The sequence below is a fragment of the Pygocentrus nattereri genome, chromosome 23 (genome assembly GCF_015220715.1).
Source record: "Pygocentrus nattereri isolate fPygNat1 chromosome 23, fPygNat1.pri, whole genome shotgun sequence".
In the NCBI taxonomy this organism is placed as follows: Eukaryota; Metazoa; Chordata; class Actinopteri; order Characiformes; family Serrasalmidae; genus Pygocentrus; species Pygocentrus nattereri.
In genome coordinates, this window is record NC_051233.1 from 28,056,739 (window position 1) to 28,067,267 (window position 10,529).

Genomic DNA, 10,529 nt, shown 5'->3' on the forward strand with positions numbered 1-10,529 from the left:
GAAAGGCAGCAGTAACTCAAAGAACCACTTGTAAGAAACCAAGGAGTGCAGAACACCATCTCTGAATGCACAACGTGTAATTTGTACCTAATAAAGTGGCCAGTGAGTGTAGTTCAAGAAGAGCCTAAACATTTAAAGAATAAGCACTTGCATATTTTCCTGCTGTTATTGTGATTATAAAGTTCCTCTTAATAAGTTGTGACTATGTTTAAAGATCTGAGTTGTGAATTTAAAAGCCTGTGTGAATGTTTTATATGCAAGAAACTGAAAGATGTTGCTGGATTTATTTCATTGTGTGCTTTTTGCTTAAAGCTACAGCATTAAAAATGTTTTAATCATCTTCATGATTAACGCAAAATGTGGTCTGTGTCATTTCCTTAGTCAGCAATCATTGCATGAGTTTATTGAAAAACAAGCTGATGATTCAAGTTGTTTCTACACTCCTTGTTCAGTTTATCAGCTCCACTTACTGTATAGCTGCACTTTGTAGTTCTACAGTTACAGACTGTAGTCCATCTGTTTCTCTGGTACTCTGTTAGCCCCCTTTTACCCTGTTCTTTAGTGGGTATGTGCCCCACAGGACCACCACAGAGCAGGTATTACTTGGGTGGTGTATTGTTTTCAGCACTGCAGTGACACTGACGTGGTGGCAGCATGTTAGTGTGAGTTTTGCTAGTACAAGTGGATCAGACACAGCAGTGCTGCTGGTGAGTGGAGCGTAGATACAAGAAGCTATTTATACATCATTAAACATACACACACACACACACACACATATAGGTCTGAAGGTCTGCTTTCACATTCATCTAATTGGTCAGCACCAAAAAAAAAAAAACACTTAAGGGGTAGACCACTTAACCACTTTGACGTTTTATTAACTAAATAAATGAAAAAAGAAAGAAAAGCACCTTATGTGCCAAAACAACCATCAAACTGTGTCTCACCCACTGAAAACAATAAATAATAGTGAAGAGGTATTAAGATTAGTATTCATAAACTGTTTCAGCCTCGTTTAAAATCTAATAATAAAATATTTTACAGCATTGATTTGATTTTTTTAGACTTTCATTTGGTTTTCCAAAATGATCCTTTCCTTTTTTCTTGCTTTGACAGGCGTTTCAGTAGCCCACACTGTAGCCCACACCATAGCTCACACCATAGCTCACACCGTAGCCCAGACCATAGCCCACACCATAGCCCACACCATAGCTCACACCGTAGCCCAGACCATAGCCCACACCATAGCCCACACCATAGCTCACACCGTAGCCCAGACCATAGCCCACACCATAGCTCACACCGTAGCTCACACCGTAGCCCAGACCATAGCCCACACCATAGCTCACACCATAGCTCACACCATAGCTCACACCGTAGCTCACACCGTAGCCCAGACCATAGCCCACACCATAGCTCACACCATAGCTCACACCGTAGCCCAGACCATAGCCCACACCATAGCTCACACCATAGCTCACACCATAGCCCACACCATAGCTCACACCATAGCTCACACCATAGCTCACACCGTAGCCCACACCATAGCCCACACCATAGCCCACACCATAGCTCACACCATAGCTCACACCATAACCCACATCATAGCTCACACCATAGCTCACACCGTAGTCCACACCGTAGCTCACACCGTAGCTCACACCGTAGCCCACACCATAGCCCACACCATAGCTCACACCATAGCTCACACCATAGCTCACACCATAACCCACACCATAGCTCACACCATAGCTCACACCATAGTCCACACCGTAGCTCACACCGTAGCTCACACCGTAGCCCACACCATAGCCCACACCATAGCCCACACCATAGCTCACACCATAGCTCACACCATAGCTCACACCGTAGCCCAGACCATAGCTCACACCATAGCTCACACCATAGCTCACACCATAGCTCACACCATAGCTCACACCATAGCCCACACCATAGCTCACACCATAGCTCACACCATAGCCCACACCATAGCTCACACCATAGCTCACACCATAGCCCACACCATAGCTCACACCATAGCTCACACCGTAGCCCTACTTCCTGCGGTGATGTGCACAAGCAGGAAATCTGATGATGTCAGTTCAACATGACCGCACTACATGTTTATGTATATATTTTCTATGTCCTGGACAGGTCAGTACTGAAGCTCCTGATGTTACAACCCCAATTCCAATGAAGTTGGGACGTTGTGTAAAGCATAAATAAAAACAGAATACGATGATTTGCAAATCCTTTTCAACCTATATTCAATTGAATACACTACAAAGAGGCATCAAATTCAAAATGAGTGAATATTTGCAAAAAACAATAAACTTTACCTGTTTGAACATTAAACATCTTGTCTTTGTAGTGTATTCAATTGAATATAGGTTGAAATGGATTTGCAAATCATCGTATTCAGGTTTTATTTATGCTTTACACAACGTCCCAACTCCATTGGAATTGGGGTTGTAACATCAGGCAAAAGACTAAATACACCACACAAAATACTATTAAAATAAAGTAATAACCTCCATATTGATGTCAAATCGTACCTCTACATTGTCTCACTGCTCAGGACTGAGCACCAGTGTTAGCTAGCACTAGATAATATAAGACATTTTATATTGGGAATGAAATGCCAAGAATGGAAAGGAAAGGGAGGGCCAGCAACTAGCTAACGTTAGTTAGCTAAACTGTAACTTCAGGCAAAAGTTAGAAACTAGCTAACATTAGCATCCGTCTACGGACAGATTCTAATCCAGAAACCATGAAGGTAAGAAATTAAAAGTGTTCTCAAAAAAGCTAGAAATCTAGCTACTTACGCTAACCTACACTGACTTGCACAGAAACAGCTGCTGCATAAACAGAAGCAGAGACAAAAACTCATATCAAGGATAAGAAATGGTACAGCAGTGTTGGGTCCTGTTCAACTTTGTTAGAGGTCTGTAGCCCAAACCGAGCTGGGCAGAATACTGGGGAAAGCCCTGGCTCCACCCGTACTTGGGTCTGCACCAAACAACCAAACCGCGGTCCAACAAAGATCACAGGTCTCGAACCGCTTCCAAACGAACCCTGGTTCAGTTCACTGCTGGAGGAAACATGCTTTTGTGTTGGAACTCAGCACTAGGGTACACTTTCCACTTCTTCTGGCAGCACATCAGGGACTTTCTAGTTTTTCTTATACCTGAAAAAATGAAATACACTGTTTATTTATAATTATATCAGTAAATGTTTGTCCCAGTAAGTCCAAACCTTTAACAGTGATTTGTCCTCTTTACTACTGCACTGCTCTGTAATATTACAGTCCTGTAGGAGGCTCTTCTATTTCCATACTTCTGTGGAACCATGCAATAGGAGGGGCTGATGTGACACCAGTTGACAGCTGAGTGTTTTTTGTTGTTTGCTTGTTTTTTTTTAGTATTTTTTTATTTGCTGTTTATTTTTGCGTGTCTACATATTTAAAAAAGCTGTTGGTATGCACAGTAAACTCCAGCAACACACAAAACATTGCTAACACTGTGTTGTCCACATCTGCTTATTTTAATGTCTGACTCTTGATAGATGCTCATACTGGTTCTAAAGTATGAACTGCTTCTAATAACTGCAGATCAAAATAAAAGAAGCAATGCATCTGATTTTGGCGCACGGGCCATGGAACGTACTGCATCAGTGGCCTGATTGGTTTTGCATGAATGTAACCAGTCATAAAGCAGCAGATATCACACATGGTTTACTATTATTGCTTTCTCTATGATACACGTAGAGATTGTGCATCTATGGCAGAATCTCAAATGGATCCCTATCCCCTATGTAGTGCATAGGTCATGAAATGATGGCCTCTACCCTCAAGTAGTGCAATTTACAGCCATGTATGTCTTCATGCAGCTTTGACTGGATCTAAATAACTGTTAGTTTTCACTCAGGGCCTTCAGGTCTTCCTGATTTCCTGCTTTGAGTTTTGTATCATCTGCCTATTGAATATTATTGATGTTTCTTCCATCAATCTTGGATCCTTAGATCTTCCTCCAAACCTCCTTCTCTCATTATATGTTCTGCGTAAAGGTTGAACAAGCATGGGGATAGTGGGCAGTCTTGTCTGACTCATTTGCCAATGTGGAACCAGTCTGTTTGTCCATTTTCTGTCAATGGTGAAGTAATTTCTGTATTAGTGCTGGGTTCTCTTTACTGTTTTAGTCTTTGCCAAACCTGAAGTTCAAACTGGTATGAGCACTTTCATGTTTGTGTTATACACATTTGTAAATATATATTTATAATACTTTTAAATATTTGCCTGTTTTTTCATCACAAACACAAAAACACAGACAAAGCATTCATGTTTTACGTCCTAAATACTTCACAAAGTTTCAATAGAGGCTGAAAGTAGAGTTTCTCTTGTTTCTCAACTTGTGAAGATGTTTTCACACCTCAGTCAGGACTGAACTAGACCAGGGTGGAGAAAACACTTCCATCTGTTTGTCAAAAACACCTCGGTCACTCCTTAAAGAGGCCAATGTGAAGAAGCCTCTCTTATGTCCCTCACCTCAGGCTGGGCTGTTGGGGCAAAAAAAACCCTATAAAAGTCACTGTAGACTCACTCAGCTGTTATTGTGTCTGAAGCTACAGTTCAACAGGGCTCATCTGGGATACAAAACTGCACAATAACTCAACACGAGAGTCAAGTACAAACAGATCTGCAAACGTCTAACCAGGTAAGCTTCCTTTATTAGGTTTGGGAAAGATAGACTAAAAGAATACAAAGATCAGTGGAGCATTAGGCTCTAAAGCAGTGATCACCAACCCTCCTCTGGAGTCTTCTCCTCTCCTCTTCCTCCACTTTCTAGCAGAGTTTCGTTCCATCCTGCATCTGACATATTGACACTAATGCATCTGACTCGGTCATTCATTGACATCTGAAGAAGTTAATCATTTGGCAGATGTTGGAACCAGACTCTGCATGTTGATGGAACTCCTGGAAAAGGGTTGGTGACCATTGGGAATTTGATCTACAGTCAATACATATTCTACACAAAAATACAGAGCATCTTACAGTGGCAGGTAAGCACAGTGGTTATAAGACTTTTCATCGAGTTGGTAGAATTTGTGTTTGACAACACAAGGTCTTATAGCCAAAGGAAGAAGAAGTAAAGCTTGGAGGTTTGATTTCCAAGCAGCACTGCCTCGCGGGAGTAAAAGCACTCACCTATTAATCTTAATTGCTCTGGATTAGAGAACCTGCTAAATACCTGAAAATCCATGTAAGTTGTCTTATATTTTGAAGCTTTGAATTTAACTGCTGTATATTTCATGGTTAGACTACACAAGGACCTGTTTCCAACAAAGTAGTTTAGAGTTTCTGAAAGGCTGTGCGCAGTTTGTTACTGTTTAATTAAGTCTGTTTTTTGGTTTGGCCTTTATGAGTCGACTGCTAAAATGTCCCAGCGCCCATCAGCTCCCTGAACATTGTGTTATATTAATAGGCTTCAGCCTCTATAAACAGCAAACATTACACTGGAGTCTTTAAACTATATAAAATCACTAATATCTGAATAGCATTAGTAAAACAGCAACTTATCCAGTGTCGATTTTCTTACTTATTATAGAACTTTTAGCTTAGTTGACAGTTAAAAAGCTAAGCAGCCTCTCACACAGTTATAGACGAGAGAGAGAGAGAGAGAGAGAGAGAGAGAGAGAGGGAGAGAGAGAGAGAGAGAGAGAGAGAGAGAGAGAGAGAGAGAGGGAGATGAACTGGCAGGATAAATGATGATGTAATGTCATCTGTAAGGTGAGATTGAGGGGTAAGTGTATTTTTTTGTCAAACTCCAGATCTTATTATTACTGTACACTACTTTATAAACTCTGTGGTGGGGGGTGGGGTTGCCCAGATGTCTCTAATGTCTCCTTATTCATGTGAGGTGATGTCTGTTTTGTGTTCAGTGAAACAAAAGAGTTTTTTAGACTAGATTCTCGTATCACAGCCATATACAGTTATTTACCTCCAGAACTGACAAAACTGTTTTATATGGGTAAAGTGCAGGTTACAGGTTGACAGCTTAAGTAGCTAACTGATAGACAAGTGTAGGTTTTCTAACTCTCTCTCTCTCTCTCTCTCTCTCTCTCTCTTTCTCTCTTTCTCTTTCAGGATGTAGCTTTCTGTTCTCCTACCGTTCCTCTCAGCTCTGGCTCTCAGCTCTGGATCACGCTGTACGGGAAGCAGTAACAACAATGGCTACATCAACTTCAAAACGAAGCACATTCTGAAAGAGACATTCAATTTGAAATCAGACGAAGCGTGGAAATCATACCTAGAACGTACAAAATTCAGAAATGAAATGCTCTGTGGAAGAAACACCCCAAACAACTTACAAACTTTCTTTGAGAAAGATAGCACACCTGACATTGAAAAAATCTGTAATGGTGCAGGCTTTGAATTAGAAGGCGGTGAAGGCGACCTGTGCACCAGTAATCGTAAGATCACTGTTCATATGGTCAAAAGCACCACAGAGAACGGTGTGTGCAAAGTAGAGGGTATTACGTCTGATCAAATGTATGTGATTGTTGGCTGTGGAAATGTTGACAACAGATGTCTGCCTGTTCACTTTCATGGTCAGAAAGAAAACAAACCAAAGAAAACTACTCAACTCTGTAAACCATAGCTCAGCTCCCTGGTTCCAGCCTCACACTCCAGACGTTCTCTGTATTACTGAAATAGGAACAACACCCTCATTCTGCTTGAGTGCTGGGTTTTGATTTTTTTGTCTTCAATTCTGTCAAACTTGTTTGTTTTGGCTTTCTAATTTTGTGTGTACTCTTCAGGCACGTGCTGTTTTACAATATCAATGCTGCAGTGTTCATCTCTAGTCTTCTTATTTACACCTTTCTCCAGTGTTGGATAAATGTCTCTGACTAAATTCACATGTAAATCAGTGTTATCTATCTATCTATCTATCTATCTATCTATCTATCTATCTATCTATCTATCTATCTATCTGTACACACACACAAACACACACACACACACCATCTTTGACCAGCAGGTGGCGGCTGTTTTTTTTTCTTGGGATGGATGGAAAAAATATGTACATATACATTATATTTCCAAAAGTATTCACTCACCCATTCAAATCATTGAATTCAGGTGTTTCAGTCACTTCCATGGCTACAGGTGTATAAAACCAGACTGCTTCTACAAACATTAGTGAAAGAATGGGTCGCTCTCAGGAGCTCAGTGAATTCCAGCGTGGTACCGTGATCGTTTCCATGGCCGAGCAGCTGCATTGAATCCTTACATCACCAAGCGCAATGCAAAGCGTTGAATGCAGTGGTGTAAAGCGCCGCCACTGGACTCTAGAGCAGTGAAGACGTGTTCTCTGGAGTGACGAATCATGCTGGCAATCCGATGGATGAGTCTGGGTTTGGCGGTTGCCAGGAGACGGTACTTGTCTGACTGCATTGTGCCAAGTGTAAAGTTTGGTGGAGGGAGGATTATGGTGCGGGGTTGTTTGTCCAGACATGGGCTCGGCCCCTTAGTTCCAGTGAAAGAAGCTTTTAATGGTTCAGCACCAAGAGATTTTGCACAATTTCATGCTCCCAACTTTGTGGGAACAGTTTGGGGACGGCCCCTTCCTGTTCCAACATGACTGTGCACCAGTGCACAAAGCAGGTCCATAAAGACATGGATGAGCCAGTTTGGTGTGGAAGAACTTTACCAGCCTGACCTCAACCCGTTAGAACACCTTTGGGATGAACGGGGACTGTGAGCCAGGCCTTCTCGTCCAACATCATTGTTTGACCTCATAAATGAGCTTCTGGAAGTATCGTCAAAAATTCAGATAAACAGTCTTAAACCTGTGGAAAGCCTTCCCAGAAGAGTTGAAGCTGTTATAACTGCAAAGGGTGGGCCGACATCATATTAAACCCTATGGATTAAGAATGGGATGTCACTCAAGTTCGTAAGCATGTGAAGGTAGACAACAAATACTGTTGGCAATATAGTGTGTATATATATATATACACACACACACACATACATACATATATATATATATATTCATTGGTTGCTGAAAATGTAATAAGTCTTTCAAAAGACCCAACCCTTTACTGTCAGCTTACTTCTTTAGTTGATGGAGTAAAATGCTTAGATTAGTTGTCTCCTAGGAGTAAATAAGGAGGAGCAAATGTGCTGAGAAAAGAAAAACAATTTAGTTCAATCTCAATTAGGTCAATGTTATTTACATAAAGCCCAGGGGGTAAAAATCAGTCCATAATCTGTCAATAAATGGTAGAATAATAAATATTCAACAAATGACAAAACAAAAGTCTTTAGCTTCAATGACTCTCTTTATAAATCACTGTTCTCCGAGGTTAAGTGTGTAATATGGAAATTTGTTTGGACATGGGAGATTAGATTCACCAGTGATGGCATTTATCTAGAGTTCTATAAACATTCCAGCCATTTGTTTTGGATAGCGGGAAACCCCTTAATATATAAAGTTTTGAAAAGTATCAGCTCATATATTTTCAATAAAACTTAAAACGGGAACATACAAAATAAACCGGAGAGTATCAGGATTTATTAAGGAAAATATTCAGAACACTTCTTTCTTTTCTTGTTTTGAAAAAAACTTGTATATAATATAGTTTTTACATTCATGAGGTGGGTTTTATTTTATTTCTTGACTTTCTTGGACAGGTTGATCCAATTGAACATCATTATTTGTTAAGAGCTCTGGAGTGTTTTGGGCTTTTTCAGAATTCAGTATCTAGGATAAATGTAGTGGTATGTCAAGATTTGGCCCAACTCCAAGCTTTCAGGGGTCAAGTGATGCCATATCACTCCTTTATAGATCCTTTTATCTCCTGAAGTAACACTGGCTGCTTAGTGGTGTATCTATCTTTGGCATAATTCTCTTATTTAAATCCAAAGGTTAATATAATAAGGTTAACTTTATATTTTTCTCTTTAATTCTGCCTCATTTTATTTTTCAGCTTATTTAAAAATCATTGAGTGTATCAGCAAATCGGATTTAAAGATTTCCAAAAGGCTTTACATGAAGTTTTGTAATGCTGTTGTATTCATGTATTCATATTGTACTCATAATACATGGTGTTATCCGTCTTTTCATCAGACAGATGTATAAAAACTTCTACAAGGTTCTGAATTGAAACAGAGTTATTCTTACACACTGTAAAGGAGTCACTGTAAAACTTCTACATACGAGAAAATATATGTTAATGGATTGGTTACAAGTGTTAAATAAAACTTACTTCATCTGTTGTAAGCTTCAATTGTCCAGGCTGAATCTAAAACAGCCAACTAATATTAATGTGAGTTGCTATTAGCTCTGACACACTGCTAGAATCTCATAGGGAGGCCTGCAGACTTCAGCATTATCATGGGCTGCTCCAGTTATGCTCCAAAAGGAAGGCCTAGCTTTAACTTCATGCTTTGCTACCTGTTGGCACTTAATGTTTCTGGTTATTGCCCAAAGATTAATCATATTTTTGAGATTTGGTTGTTGCATTTATGTACTTTAGCATCCTGCTACTGGCTGGCGCTGCTTCCTGGAGACTCTGGAGGCATGGCGATGCAGATGACTATGCTCAAAGGCTCATGATATGCACGTGCCCTCTGACAAGAGGACTTATCGTGTTGGTTTATGTTGTCTTTCAGTTACGTGTGTGTGTTACTTGTGTTGTGCTGTGCCAGGTTGTGGGTTATATGTTTTGGGTTGGCCACTGTCCGTGTGAAGCATGTGGCTAGTGGTGACCTCCAGGGGCGTCGCCTGGGGTGGGCTTCCGGGGCTTCAGCCCCGAATGATTATCCAGTAGCCCCGAACCTTTTCGCTCAGCTGTACTATTAATGAGGAGGCCAATGCTGCTGTGAGAATAGGAAATCTCTTAACGCCAATCATAGTGCCGCTTCAAGGATAAAGTTCCGCCTTTCAGGAGAAACAGCCAATCAGCTTGCTGGTTTTTCGGGCGCGGAGGAGAGCCCACCCCAACCCCCACCCCCACCCCCGTGGGGGAGCGCACATGTGCTCTAGCCATTTTTGGCAGCAGGTTGCAGGAAGCTGACGGTGAAAGAAAATGGATATACGGCGTTTTTTCAAGGAGAAAGGTAACGGTAGTTAACTATGTAAACTGTGATGACATTGTTTGTGGATCTGATAGCTGGTTAAAAACACACGTCTCCGAATCAAAACACACAGATCAAACCCACTGTGTGCTTAATAAAATGCAGCTTGTCACTAGTCAGCTTCGGAATTAGTTAGCTAACCTATCTAGCTAGTTAACCTAGATAGCTTAGGTAGTGAAGGTTTGAGAAAAAAAAACATATATAGCTAGTTATGTTATAGCTAGTTATAGTTATAGTTAGTATGTTCAACATGCCCTGATAAGCTAATAACTATTTCATTTTCAAATTGTGTTCAATAATTTGGGATTGTAGGACTGTAAGCTATAATGAATGAAAATCCATTTAGCTAACTAGCAGTTAAGTAGTTAGCTAGAAGGTGGACGTTGTGGATAGC